The sequence below is a fragment of the Phalaenopsis equestris genome, unplaced genomic scaffold, assembly GCF_001263595.1.
Source record: "Phalaenopsis equestris unplaced genomic scaffold, ASM126359v1 Scaffold000237, whole genome shotgun sequence".
NCBI classification, from domain to species: Eukaryota; Viridiplantae; Streptophyta; class Magnoliopsida; order Asparagales; family Orchidaceae; genus Phalaenopsis; species Phalaenopsis equestris.
Window position 1 is genome coordinate 754,267 of NW_018164679.1, and position 12,501 is coordinate 766,767.

Here is a 12,501-nt window from a genome sequence, read left to right on the forward strand (position 1 = left end):
TATAACTAAGAATTTGGAGAGAGGGTAAAATAGTACCACAATGCGGTCGGCGGAAGAGGTGATGCGGCATCGCGGGGATCTCCAAAGACGATCAAGAACGGCATGCCTATACGGCCGACTCTTGCATACCAGGAGGATAATATTCCCAGGTGGGTGAGAATAGATCAGCTCCTAAAGAATCTATTTGACCAGGCTCATGGGGACGATTCCAACGTTCTCCACCGTGGAAAGACCAAATAGTTGAAACAGACTGTCTAGTTTCCGAGCAGTTGGCACTAGTTCTCAACAACCAGCCGCCTGACCAAATGGCCGTCCGACCCCTTCCGATCGGATGTCTGTGGGCCCCCTCGGGAAGTACCTACGTACACTAGAGGTGCAATATGTAATTGTACAACCCTCCATTTCTATAAATAAGAGGTCTATTTCATGAATAAAGGTTACACAAATTTACTTTTTGTTGAGAAAATAAGGGCGAAGAAAAACAGTAATCGACACAAATCCAGAAGAACACAGAGATTTAACGAGGTTCGGCAAAGATGCCTACATCCTCGGGAGCAGAGCGGCGACCTCCTTTTCAATATTCAGAAAAGAATACATAATACAAAATTCAACTCTCTCTCAAAGACCTAGGATTACAAACAGGTCTATTTATAATCATAGAGTAAACCTTACAGTACAATATGTAATTCTCAAATTACCTCTGTACCGTATAGCGGGGCGTTAACCCAGCATCCCCAATCCACATAATGTAACTTCCCAATTTGGACAGATTCTTCCGCTCCGCTTTGCTTCGTTCCGCGTCTGTCTCTATACGGTATATGAGCCATACCATAATAAATCTCCACCTTGGCGAATATTCAGCCCCTTAGGAGAAAATATATCTGGGAGTTACACCTGCACCAATGTAGGTTGGGCCACCATGTTTCTGCTGCGCCCACGCTGATCTCAACCCACTAAATTCCAAGAGACACCTTTTTAATTCCAAGAGACTTCTCTTCATTCCAAGAGACTCCAAATTCTGGTATTATGAGTCATACCTAACACTTTTCAATATTTTGCTATTGCTCTCTTGCCCATTAAGTTTATTTATTTAAATTAAAATAAAATTTTAATTATATAAGTGTATATTAAAAATGTGTCAGCACAAATTTCAAAGATATCATGCGGTCGGCGGAAGAGGTGATGCGGCATCGCGGGGATCTCCAAAGACGATCCAGAACGGCATGCATATACGGCCGACTCTCACATACCAGGAGGATAATATTCCCAGTTGGGTGAGAATAGATCAGCTCCTAAAGAATCTATTTGACCAGGCTCATGGGGACGAATCCAACATTCTCCACCGTGGAAAGACCAAATAGACGAAACAGACTGTCTAGTTTCCGAGCAGTTGGCACTAGTCCTCAACAACCAGCCGCCTGACCAAATGGCCGTCCGACCCCTTCCGATCGGATGTCTGTGGGCCCCCTCGGGAAGTACCTACGTACACTAGAGGTGCAATATGTAATTGTACAACCCTCCATTTCTATAAATAAGAGGTCTATTTCATGAATAAAGGTTACACACTCTATTCCTTAGGTGCGTCTCCTGTACAGTTTTGGATTCAACATCCTAAAAGATGCTTTGAGCATGGAGTCATGCCGTCGACGAGAAGAGGAGCACGGCGATAGCAAAGAGAAGAGGATGCCCAAAGAGAAACAACCAATGTAGAGCCCTCACGAGATGACATAGAGGAGTGAATGTAGTTAGGGATGCAGGAGATGAGGATTCAGATCATGGATCAAGTGTCGGGCAAAATCACTGAAGTCTTGAGTGCCATCACAGCCCTAGCAAGGAGTCGGGCCCCCGCGTGCAAAACCAGCCATAAGAGGTAACGTCGGCGCTCTACAATAGCTTAGTGAACAACGGTCCCGAGAGGGTCGATGACGCGTAGTACTAGACAGTACGTGATCTGCACAAATAAAAAAATAGCAATGCGGGCACACTAAAGCACCAAGCCAACCAAAGGACCCATTTTCCCTCCATATCTCCAAAGGGGAACCCCCAGAGAAGTTCAAGCTCCCGACATTGGATGCTTATGGGGGCAATCAGATCCCAATGAACACATTGCTACGTTCCAATCGACAATGTGCGTGTTGAAGGTATCGAACGCATTCAAATGCTGACTGTTCTTTATCACTCTGAGGTTATCAACCTTGAAGTGATTCCAATTGCTCTCGGACGAGAGAATCATTAGCTTTTCAAAGTTCCGAAGACTTTTTATGGCGCAATTTGCAAGTGTAGGGCACCAAAAAAGAACACGTGAAACCTATAACATATGAAGCAAGGACCGAATGAGAGCTTGCCCTCTTATATCATCCGTTTCCAGAGACAAATGTTGGAGGTAAAGAAACTCCAGGCTAACATGGCACAGATTGCCCTGAAGCAGGGCCTAAGGTCTGAAAGGTTTCGTTACGACCTAAACCTACAACAACCTTGAGAAATGGCAGAGTTACTAGAGATGAACAACAAATACATACGCGCCGAGGAGAACATTCCCAAGCTAGAACCAACAGAGCCTCATGTCTTGAAGAGGCCTCCCCCAATCAACGGGTTGAGGTCAAGGAAGGGCCACCAACCGCCTATCAGGCGTCAGTATGAAGATGAACAATCCTCTCGCGACAGCAGGGGAACAGGTCGGAACAACCAGAGCCTTCCTCTGAGACAAGAGGAAGTTTTGCAAGTATCACCGGGTTCACGACCATGATATGGAGGAGTGCAAACATCTTCGAAGCCTCATCGAGGAACTCATCAAGGTGGGGAAACTAAAAGAGTTCGTGGCACAGGAAGACTCAGACCAGGGACATGGTAAAGCTTCAGCAATTAAGGCCCCTCCCAGACCTGTCCAAACAAATTCCATCCATGTCGTCGGGGTAGTCTCGACAATTCTGAAAGAAACGGACTCCCTCCAATAGAGCACCCAAAAGAGACCCAGGACAGGTGAGTTATGCAGTGTTGCATCCACGCAGAAGAGAGGAAACTACCCTCCCATCACGTTCACCGGCAACGACCTTCCCCAACAAGGAAAACCCTACGATGAGGCCATAGTCATAACGGGGATAATAAGTAACTTACAAATCGAAAGTATTCTTATTGACACCGGCAGCTCCGTGAACATTTTGTTCAATTCAATGTTCGATAAACTTAACCTTCAGCGATTGGTAGTGCCAACCGGCCCACTGTTTGTTTTATCATGTCAAAGTAAGGAGGCGTTGGGCATAATATCATTGACAATCGATGAGATCATAGTCGTAACAAGGATAATAAGTAACTTCTAAATCGAAAGTATTCTTATTGACACTGATAGTTCTGTGAACATTTTTTTTCAATTCAGTGTTCGATAAACTTAACCTTCATGCCAACCGATTGGTAGTGCTAACCGATCCACTGTTTGTTTTTCATGTCAAAGGAATCGTTGGGCAGAATCGGAGGGAGGTTGGCCTCGAGACCAGTGAGACCACCCAAGAGATTCTAGTTTCCTACGATGAACCAGGTAAATCTTTCCTGATAAATGACAATTATGATGCAGAGCACCGATAGCTGCTAATTCAGACACTTTGAAACCACCATGCTGCATTCGCCTGGTTCGATGCAAATAGGGCTGTCAAAATGGTTCTTTGTTCGTGAACAGCTCGTGTTCGGCTCATTAAGAAGCTCATGTTCGTTTTGTTGGCTAAGTTAACAAGCCGGACATGAACATTTTTTTAGAACTTAATATATAAACAAGTCGAACATGAATAAACATTTGTTCGTTCGTGTTCGAGTTCTTTGGCTCGAAATACTACTCATCGATTATATATATAAATTTAATTGACTAGCTACAAAGATTTGTAATCAATTACATTTATTAATTAAAAAATAGAATAGAAAAGTATTAAATTATATTTAAATGATGTTTTAATATAAATAAGATTTAAATCTTACCTTAAACTTTAACATCTTATGACTACATCACTAGGGTTGTCAAAACAATTCTTTGTTTGAGAACAACTCGTGTTTGACTCGCAAAACAAATGAACCGAACACGAACACATTTTTTGTGTTCAAAATATAAACAAGCCAAGCATGGACAGTAATATTTTTTAATGAGCCGAACATGAGCTGAGTCTGGGCTCACTCGTGTTAGGCTCGTTTACACCCCTAGCAGCAGAGATGACGGGAATATCAGTTGACGTCACTCATATTGTGCTGAATGTGAGTCGTACAGTCCGACTGATCAAGCAGAAGACAAGGAACTCAGCGACAACACTGGTTGGACCCATCAGAGAGAAGGTGCTTAAGCTTCAAGAGGCGGGATACATCCGAGAGGTGCAGTATCATTTATGTTTCCCAGTACCCCGCTAGAAATATGTATAAATTTAATGAACGCCTCAACAATCTAAGGTCCAAAATTTTCAGGTTAGAAAGACGCTCGGGGAACTGGGGAAAACCATAAAATCAACAAAACATCTACCTGACACTCGAGGGATAAGGGAATGGCGGGATACGGTGTCAAGATCACCTAACACTGCCAATAAGTGAATATTGTCCGTTGTGGCGCTAAGATTGTCCTACCCAAAATTAGAAGACAACAAGCCAAGGAGCCAAGACCGCCTGACTGACCATAAATAGATGATTGACTAAAAGCAACGCCAAGATCGCCCGATCCTGCCAAAAATTTGAAGACAACAAGCCGAGGCAAGCATATATAAAAGGTTGGCTAACCGCAGTGCCAAGATCGTCCTATCTTGCCTAAAATTTGAATACAACAAGCCAAGGCTCCAAGACCGCCCGATAGAGCATAAATAGAAGGTCAGCCGACCGCGGCACCAGGATCCCCCTAACCAGTCCGAAATTCAAAAACAGCCAGCAGTGGCGCCAAAACCGTCCTACCGATCACAAAATAAAAAAGAGGCAAACCGCTGCATCATAATTGTTTGACCTAACCTAATATAATAAATCACATCCAGAGGGCAGGACTACCCGGTCAAGAGCGAAACTAAAGGGTAAACGACCATGGCGCTAAGTTTGCAATCTATCAAAACCATTCATTCGCATACATACGAGATCTCTCAACCAAAGATGGATAGCCCACGAAAGAGGAAAGAGTAAATAAGACGAAAAAGAGTTAGAAATAAGAAAAAAATTCTATTTATTTTTTCAAAATACGTACATAATCTCCTAGGATGACATGAGTGTCCGCCAACCCAGCATGGTCGAATACAAAAGACCTAGGTGGCTGCGGGTCCATCACCACTCCCCCCGCTTCATTTTCACCAAGTTTATCTGCCTAGTTGTCTTCATCACCAGAGTTAACAAAAATGAAGGTGAACTAGTCCATGTCGGCCCAGCTGGGCTCCACAAGATCACCCTTCACAAAACGCTCCACAACAATAACAAGACTGGCTTGGGATTTGCTCCGAGAGCACCAAAGATCATCCCAAACATTTTGTCAACGATATCCTTATACAATAGTTTGTTCGTATTCCTAAGTCCTTGCCTCCCATGCATGAGCCAAATCCTTCAACTTGTTCTGCAGATGTTGGAGCTCCAACTCAGCCTTCCTCTTGCCCTTCAATACTTCGACCATCATCTGACTGGCGGCTTTCCTCTTCTTTTTCTCATGAACCAAGGCTTTGGCCTAGAAGTGAGAAACAAACAGAGCTAGAGCATTGCACCGATCGAATGTCTTGCACAAACTGGTGTAACTCATGCCTGACAGAACAGAGTTTAGGCCTTCGAACTGCATCACTTTGGCAAGGAAGCTTGGAAGATCTAGCGCCTCCTAGGGGAAATATAGGTGAACCAGTCCCTTTGAGTATCCACCATTATATATTGTCTGCCCATGCTCCCGAACACGTTGCTCTGACCATCCATCCAACCTATCCACCCCAAGAGCGACTCATATCTAGAGACAAAGGGGGAGGCGATGTTGAATCTTCACCCGCGGATCTTTGTCCTTTCATATCCCCATCAGCCCTCCCCCAGAGTTCAACTTCAAAGCCTTTAGAGCCTTCAAAGATGTATACAACCCCGCAAAGGAGACGCGCTGCGCGACAGCCTTTTCCTGTGGGTTGAGGTAAGGGATGTCTATCCCCCATTTTCTTCGATCGGTTTCCCCAGAGGAACTCGATTCCCGGGAAGCAGATGAGCTAGATGGGGCCTCCCGTAATGCGTCGAGGTCCTCACACCTGACACAAGGAACCAACAATAAAAAAAAGTAGCTTGAAAGGGGAAGAAGTGTTTTGATACACCTAAAATATATAGTATTTTTAGATGCATTTTTATACCTATTTTTGAAATATTGCGCTTTAGGTATTTGTGTGTTTTTCTTTCAGATACATATAAATAGTTAAAAAATGTTAAAAAGAGTAAAAAATTATCAAATTTGGAGCAAAAATGTGAAATTTGTGCAAAAATGTTTTGGCGCCTAAGAGTCAGATCCGGCGTCAGATCCGCCGCTTAAGCGTCAGTGAAAAAGAAAATGTCGCGCCTAAGCGCTAGAGACAGTTATTTGGGGGTTTTCTTTATTTTGTCGAATTTTGAAGAGACATTTGAGACACCTATTGGCTAAAGAGGGTGGTTATGACCACTAGAAACGAAAATAATATCAAAAGACTTGTGAAAGGAGGCATCTCTTGGAGAATACATCGAATTTAGACACATTTTGAAGAATTTTCAAGACACCTCTTGGGAAATTTATAAAATAAGGAAGTTGAGACATTTGGAAGGGGGTGCTTGAAAGTTCTGAAAAGAGTTTGAAGAGGAGTCCTCAGGAGTTTTGAGAGATAGTTTTGGAGATATTTTCAAGCACCACACAAATTTACTTTATCTTTCTTGTTTTTAGTTTATTTTGAGAGTGTTGTAAAAGAGAAGAGATTCAAAGAAACTTCAAGAGTTCGATGGAGGATTTGAGATAAGTTTTTATTTTTTGTTTTTAAACTACTTTTGATTTTAATTGAGATTTCTTGTTAGTTTGACAATGATTTCTACTTTTACACTAAAATATGATTTTGTTTTCTCCATGAATTCCGAATAGTTTTTTTTTTCTTTCTTCTTAAAATGATAAGTAATTAAAGTGTTTGATGGAAGTTGTGGAGAGTATTAATCTTTAATGTTGGCAGAAATTGTGATCATTTAATTCCATATACTTCATTTACTTCTTGATATGGTCCATCTATATTTTAAAATTTATTGTGAGAACATGTAAGAACTGGGATGGTATTGTCTCAGTCAAAAATTGAAAATAATCACATGAGGTTGTATGAATGAGAATGTAATTCATATAATTTAGTGCAAATAAATAGGAAAATAATCTTTGAAGGGTGTAGAGTTAGAGGACTTTAAAATGACAGATTAAAGCCCCCAAATTGGTTTATTGTTTTAGGTTCTGATACGAGATGTTAGCCCCCAGGTGGAGGGAATCAAGAGAACTCTAGAGTGAGAGCTGATATATTCCCTACTTAGCCGATTTTCAGAACTATTCAAACTTTAATGAGTGAAAGCTAATATCTTCCCTGCCTAGCCGATTTTCAGAACTATTCAAACTTTAAATTAACTAATATTTTTTATAACATCTCTAGTAAGGGTAAAGAATATAATTGTTTCTATTTGACACAACACAATTAGCATAATTCCACAACAAAATTCTTATACTTATTACTGATTCATGATAAGGATTCATGATAAGGAGAAATCTGATTCATGATAAGGAGAAATGTATTTTCATATCAAGTAATTTTCTTTTACATAAACTCAAGTTATCTTATTTAGTTTTTTTTGTCAAAATATTAAAAATATAAAAAAAATATTTGAATTTTAATAGTGTGAAAATATCTATAGTTTAAGTAATTGTCTTTTTAGAATAGAAAGTTTGTTGTTCAATAGTACATATTGCATAATTTCCCTGTGGGTTCGATATTTAAGTCTTAATCAAAAAGTCCTATATTACTTGATAACGATACGTATACTTACGTAGTATCCCAATATATATAAATTAAAGAGTTAAATTCTTATTTTCTTCAGGATCAAGTTTTTTGTTCTGTTGCAAAGGAAATATAAGTTAAAATTATAATTAAAGTCATTGTTATACTGTTGCATATAAATAGTCGGGATCACGTTCTCACCAACATCGGGCTCTCCCGAAGGTCTCCCAAATTGAGTAGGATCCCCCTCCCTTAAGGCATTTTTTACTTCAATTTCTTTCCAGGATCCTTTGCGACAACTTCCTTCATTCTTCTTCTCTCTTGCATCCGACTACTCCCATAAACTCTTGGTGATATCGCCAGACATTTCGGGCCATAAGACCCTATTAACAACGCCCCGCTCAGTGAACGGAAACGCAAGAGTTCTCTCCTCTTGACTATGGCAGCATGAATACAGACGTGTTCCGACAAGATCTTCAGCCTTATCATCTCCTCGGTAATAAGCCGAATGGAAATCCCTAGCCTCTACGATGCGAAGTGATCACGAAATTCGATCGCCGGTTTTTTACTTTATTCTCTACCCCTATCACCCGGAGATTGGGGTCAAATGAAAACCCAACATAGTCGTCCTGATTTATCTTGAAACTGAAAAAGTAAGAAAAGAGTTCGATCAACCATGACATCTCCATCCTTCGGAGGAAGATGATAAAGGTCATAAGTATAGCGACCGAGTTATTGAGGATATATCTCATCTCGATGCAGAATAACAACCTCAGTCCATAACTAAATTGGTCGATATATACAACTAGATTATCACCGTAATCACCTGTCGACTTTTCCCCTTCATAGCAGCTTGGAGCAAAATGTCTGTCCCAAAGGCAAATGACTTAAACTATCCCGTTGTTTGCCTCTCTTTAATGACTAATGCCACTCTCGGTGAGTTCACACCTAAAAGTTTTAAGGAATACTTAGGAGTCATGGTGCAATAGAAAAATGGAAAGGGGGTCTCATAAAGAAGAAGCAAGACAACATAAGGAACCAAACGTCCGATTCATGAAATTTTAAGACACAATGGGAGCTAAAGCAACACAAGGAAAATATAATACTTTCGCCACATAGAAAGCGTGGAAAAGGAATTAAATCAAGCACACATATCAATGAACCAAAAATCACAAATAAATAAATAAATATATATATATATATTAAACATCTACGTTCATTTCGTCCGTTTACATCCACTTAGTGGAAAAGAAAATACATTCGTTTATAATTATTTAGCCGGCTAAAAAAACTTTACAAAATTATCGGTTGAAGCCTCCGAGACATACCCCAGCTGAGACAAACATTTAAACATTAGCTCACCTCCTATCGTAACCCTCTCTACCCTGTTGATTTCAACGTACAACCGAGAGACAGAAACTTCCTCCAGGACGGCGGCTAGCTCGGCGTGAAAGGATGTTACCTTTTTTTAAAGGACAGCCTTGCGAGACCGAATCGCGACTAACTCTTCCTCCAACTGCCCTAGCCGCGTGTCAAGGAGGCAATTGTCTTCTCGAGTCAACGAAGACTGGGCCCCGCAAAGACGAAGCTCAACTAGGGATCAACACCGAACACTCTAATTCATCTCCAAATGACCTTCCAGAACACCTGGAATCCTCGGGAGCCCCACACTCAGCAGGGGGTGGAGTCTTCGTACCCTCGCTCGAAGAGGGTTCTAACATTCGTCTAGATGAGATGTATTGAAGGAACATGCTTCTCCTCCAATCTCCCACACCGTTGAAGTAGGACGAGAATCAGAATGGTAGATATCCGTTAGGGGAAAGTTGGGGACAAATGCTTGATAGGTTGTCTCTGGCGTCGCTCGAGGCATCAGATTGAAAGCCTCACTTGATGCAATCTCTCCGCCGCTTGAGAGAAACTGAAGACGCCGATTTTTCTATTTGATTGTTGTCTGAATGGGTTTTCCCATCGTGCAATGCTTCTTTACCAGGAAACCTCCTTTTGCCATCAAGGATCCCCCTACAGGACAATCAGTGTGCGAATTTGATGATCCTATTTCAACCATGGTTCGGAAGCGTTCGGCTCTAACATGACACGTTTGTCAAGGCTATTTGACCTTAGAAGTTGTCTTGGCCCTCTTCTTGCCTAGAACACCAAAGCACGGGGCTATTCACTAATGGATTCAGAAGGTTGTCCGCCCTTCATATTTCACACCACTGAGAAGAGGAAATATCAATGCAAAGAGAAACTCGAAATATGAGTCCCTCCATTTCATTTTCTTTATTTATAATGTTTTTGATACAAAAATTAAGAAATAGTTAATTATTGTGCATTGAATAGTTACGAATACCATAAACTTGTTCCTAAAATCTAGGTTCCCTTGTCCTTATCGCATCTAATGCTGTCAAGGAGCAAGTGAATCGAGAAACTTTATTATGCATTGAATCGAGAAACTTTATTATGCATATTAAAAATGTGTTAGCACAAATCTCAAAGATATCTTGCAGTCGGCAAAAGAGATGACGTGGCATTGCGGGGCCCTCCAAAAACTATCTAGGACCACACGCCTAGTCGGTCGGCTCTCCCGTCCCGGGAGGATAATACTTCCTAAGTGGATCAACTTCTAGAGAATCTATCTGATCAAACTCATGCAGATGAATCTATCGTCCTCCACCTTGGATAAACCAAATGAGCCAAACAGACATTCTAGTTCCGGAGCGGTTGGCACCGTTCCTCAACAAGCATCATCCTGATCAAATGGTCGTCCGACCTAACGATCGTCGGGCCCCTTCCGGTTGAATGTCTGTGGGCCCCCCCGGGCCATATTTTTGTATAGACTGAGATACCCCCAGCGTATCTACCCACACTAAGGGTACAATATGTAATTGTATAACCCCCAATTCCAATAAATAGGGGCCCATTTCATGCAAATTTAATGTTCAATAAAATGTTATTACCCACTCTCTCCTCCTTCAGCGCTTTATTCTTTAGGTGTGTCTTCCAGACAATTGTGGATTCAACAATAAGCATTAAATCTGTTAAAGGTTCATTAAATATTTTTAAAATGTGATATTGAATAACATCTAACAAGGCCACAAGAGTTACAAGCCTAACAATTCTATTTGGTTCTTTACAACTTATAAACATTACTACTTTAAATCATTCTGGCAATGTAAGACTAAATGCCCAAAAAATTGTAGAATTTAAATTAACATAAATGATCCTTAATCTAGCTTTATATGGAGTAGAATATTTGACACATTAACAACAAATTTTGTCATTTGTTGTGAATCTCGAGTCGATTAACACAAATCTCAGAGCATTTTGTGAGCAAGAAACATTCAAATTCAAATATAAAATTAACCATAACTCCAATTTCAACAAACTTTCAGTCAAAGAGACTAGCTCCACAAGACGAACACAATAACATCAAAATTGGTCCAATCTGAGTTAAATCAAGCCCATATCAACTCTTTGAACTATTTTTTTTGAACATTTGACTAATTGTAAAGTCATCCAATGAGCTAAGATCACTCAATTCTAAATTCATTAAACACTAAATTGTTCATAATACCCTATCCGATCGTGGGAATCTCTCTGGGTCATCCGATTAAGTGGCCCGAGTTTTTTCATTTATTTATAAGAGAGACCACTCTCAAACTCTATAAATAGATGCTACTCCCCTAATGAGGAGAGATAGACTTGGAGCTAAAGTTGGACCGAAGGAGTCAAATTTTAATGTTATTTTAGACTGAAGACCTGAAGAACATTCCTGGTTATTTTAGCCTGAACACCTGAAGAACATCCCTGCTCCCACAGTTGATGGCCACTGCTAGTCACGCCCGACTCGTAAATGAATTTTACGGTTCAATAAAAAATCTAAAGATGATGTAACGATGCACCATGATAAGGTGCAATGATGCACCAAGTTTGCAATGTAACATCACATCCCAAAAATAGTGCAACAACGCACCCTAAATATTGTGTAATGATGCATCCTGAAGACGGTGTAATAACACGACCAGCGTATAGTGTAACTACCCATAATAACTGTTTGCAACCAACATACTGATAATACAGTGACCTTCTCTTAACTCCTGAAGTTCTCTCCTCACAACTCCTTAATACAACCTACGACCTACATTGCTCATAGCTCCTGCAGCCCCCAACTCCGACCATTGTGGCCTATAGAAGTTGTTGCAGCTCATCATCGTGACCCATGTACCTAACTATGACCTACGTGATTCATAGCTCTCCTACAACTCCCAACTATGACTTGCAGCTTCTAACTATGTCCTCTGTTGCCTACAAATATTATTACAGCTCCCAACTCTAACATATGTAGCCTATGGATGCTATTACAGTTCACTACTACAATCTACGTGGTCCAAAACTAGTTCACTACTATAGTTTACGTGGTCCACAACTTATGACTTCGATGGCATGTCGACGTTATTACAACTCCCAACTATGACTTATGTGACCAACTACAACCATCGCGGCTCACAACTCATGCAACTCTCAACTCTGATCTTAGTGACATACATACGTTATTACA

The 12,501-nt window shown here is 40.9% G+C and overlaps 1 protein-coding gene across 1 annotated transcript in view; it reads right to left on the minus strand.

Moving 5' to 3' along the window:
* LOC110023973 (auxin response factor 5-like) overlaps positions 1 to 12,501 on the minus strand; it is a 29,814-nt gene that overhangs the window by 4,549 nt on the left and 12,764 nt on the right. The window lies entirely within an intron of this gene.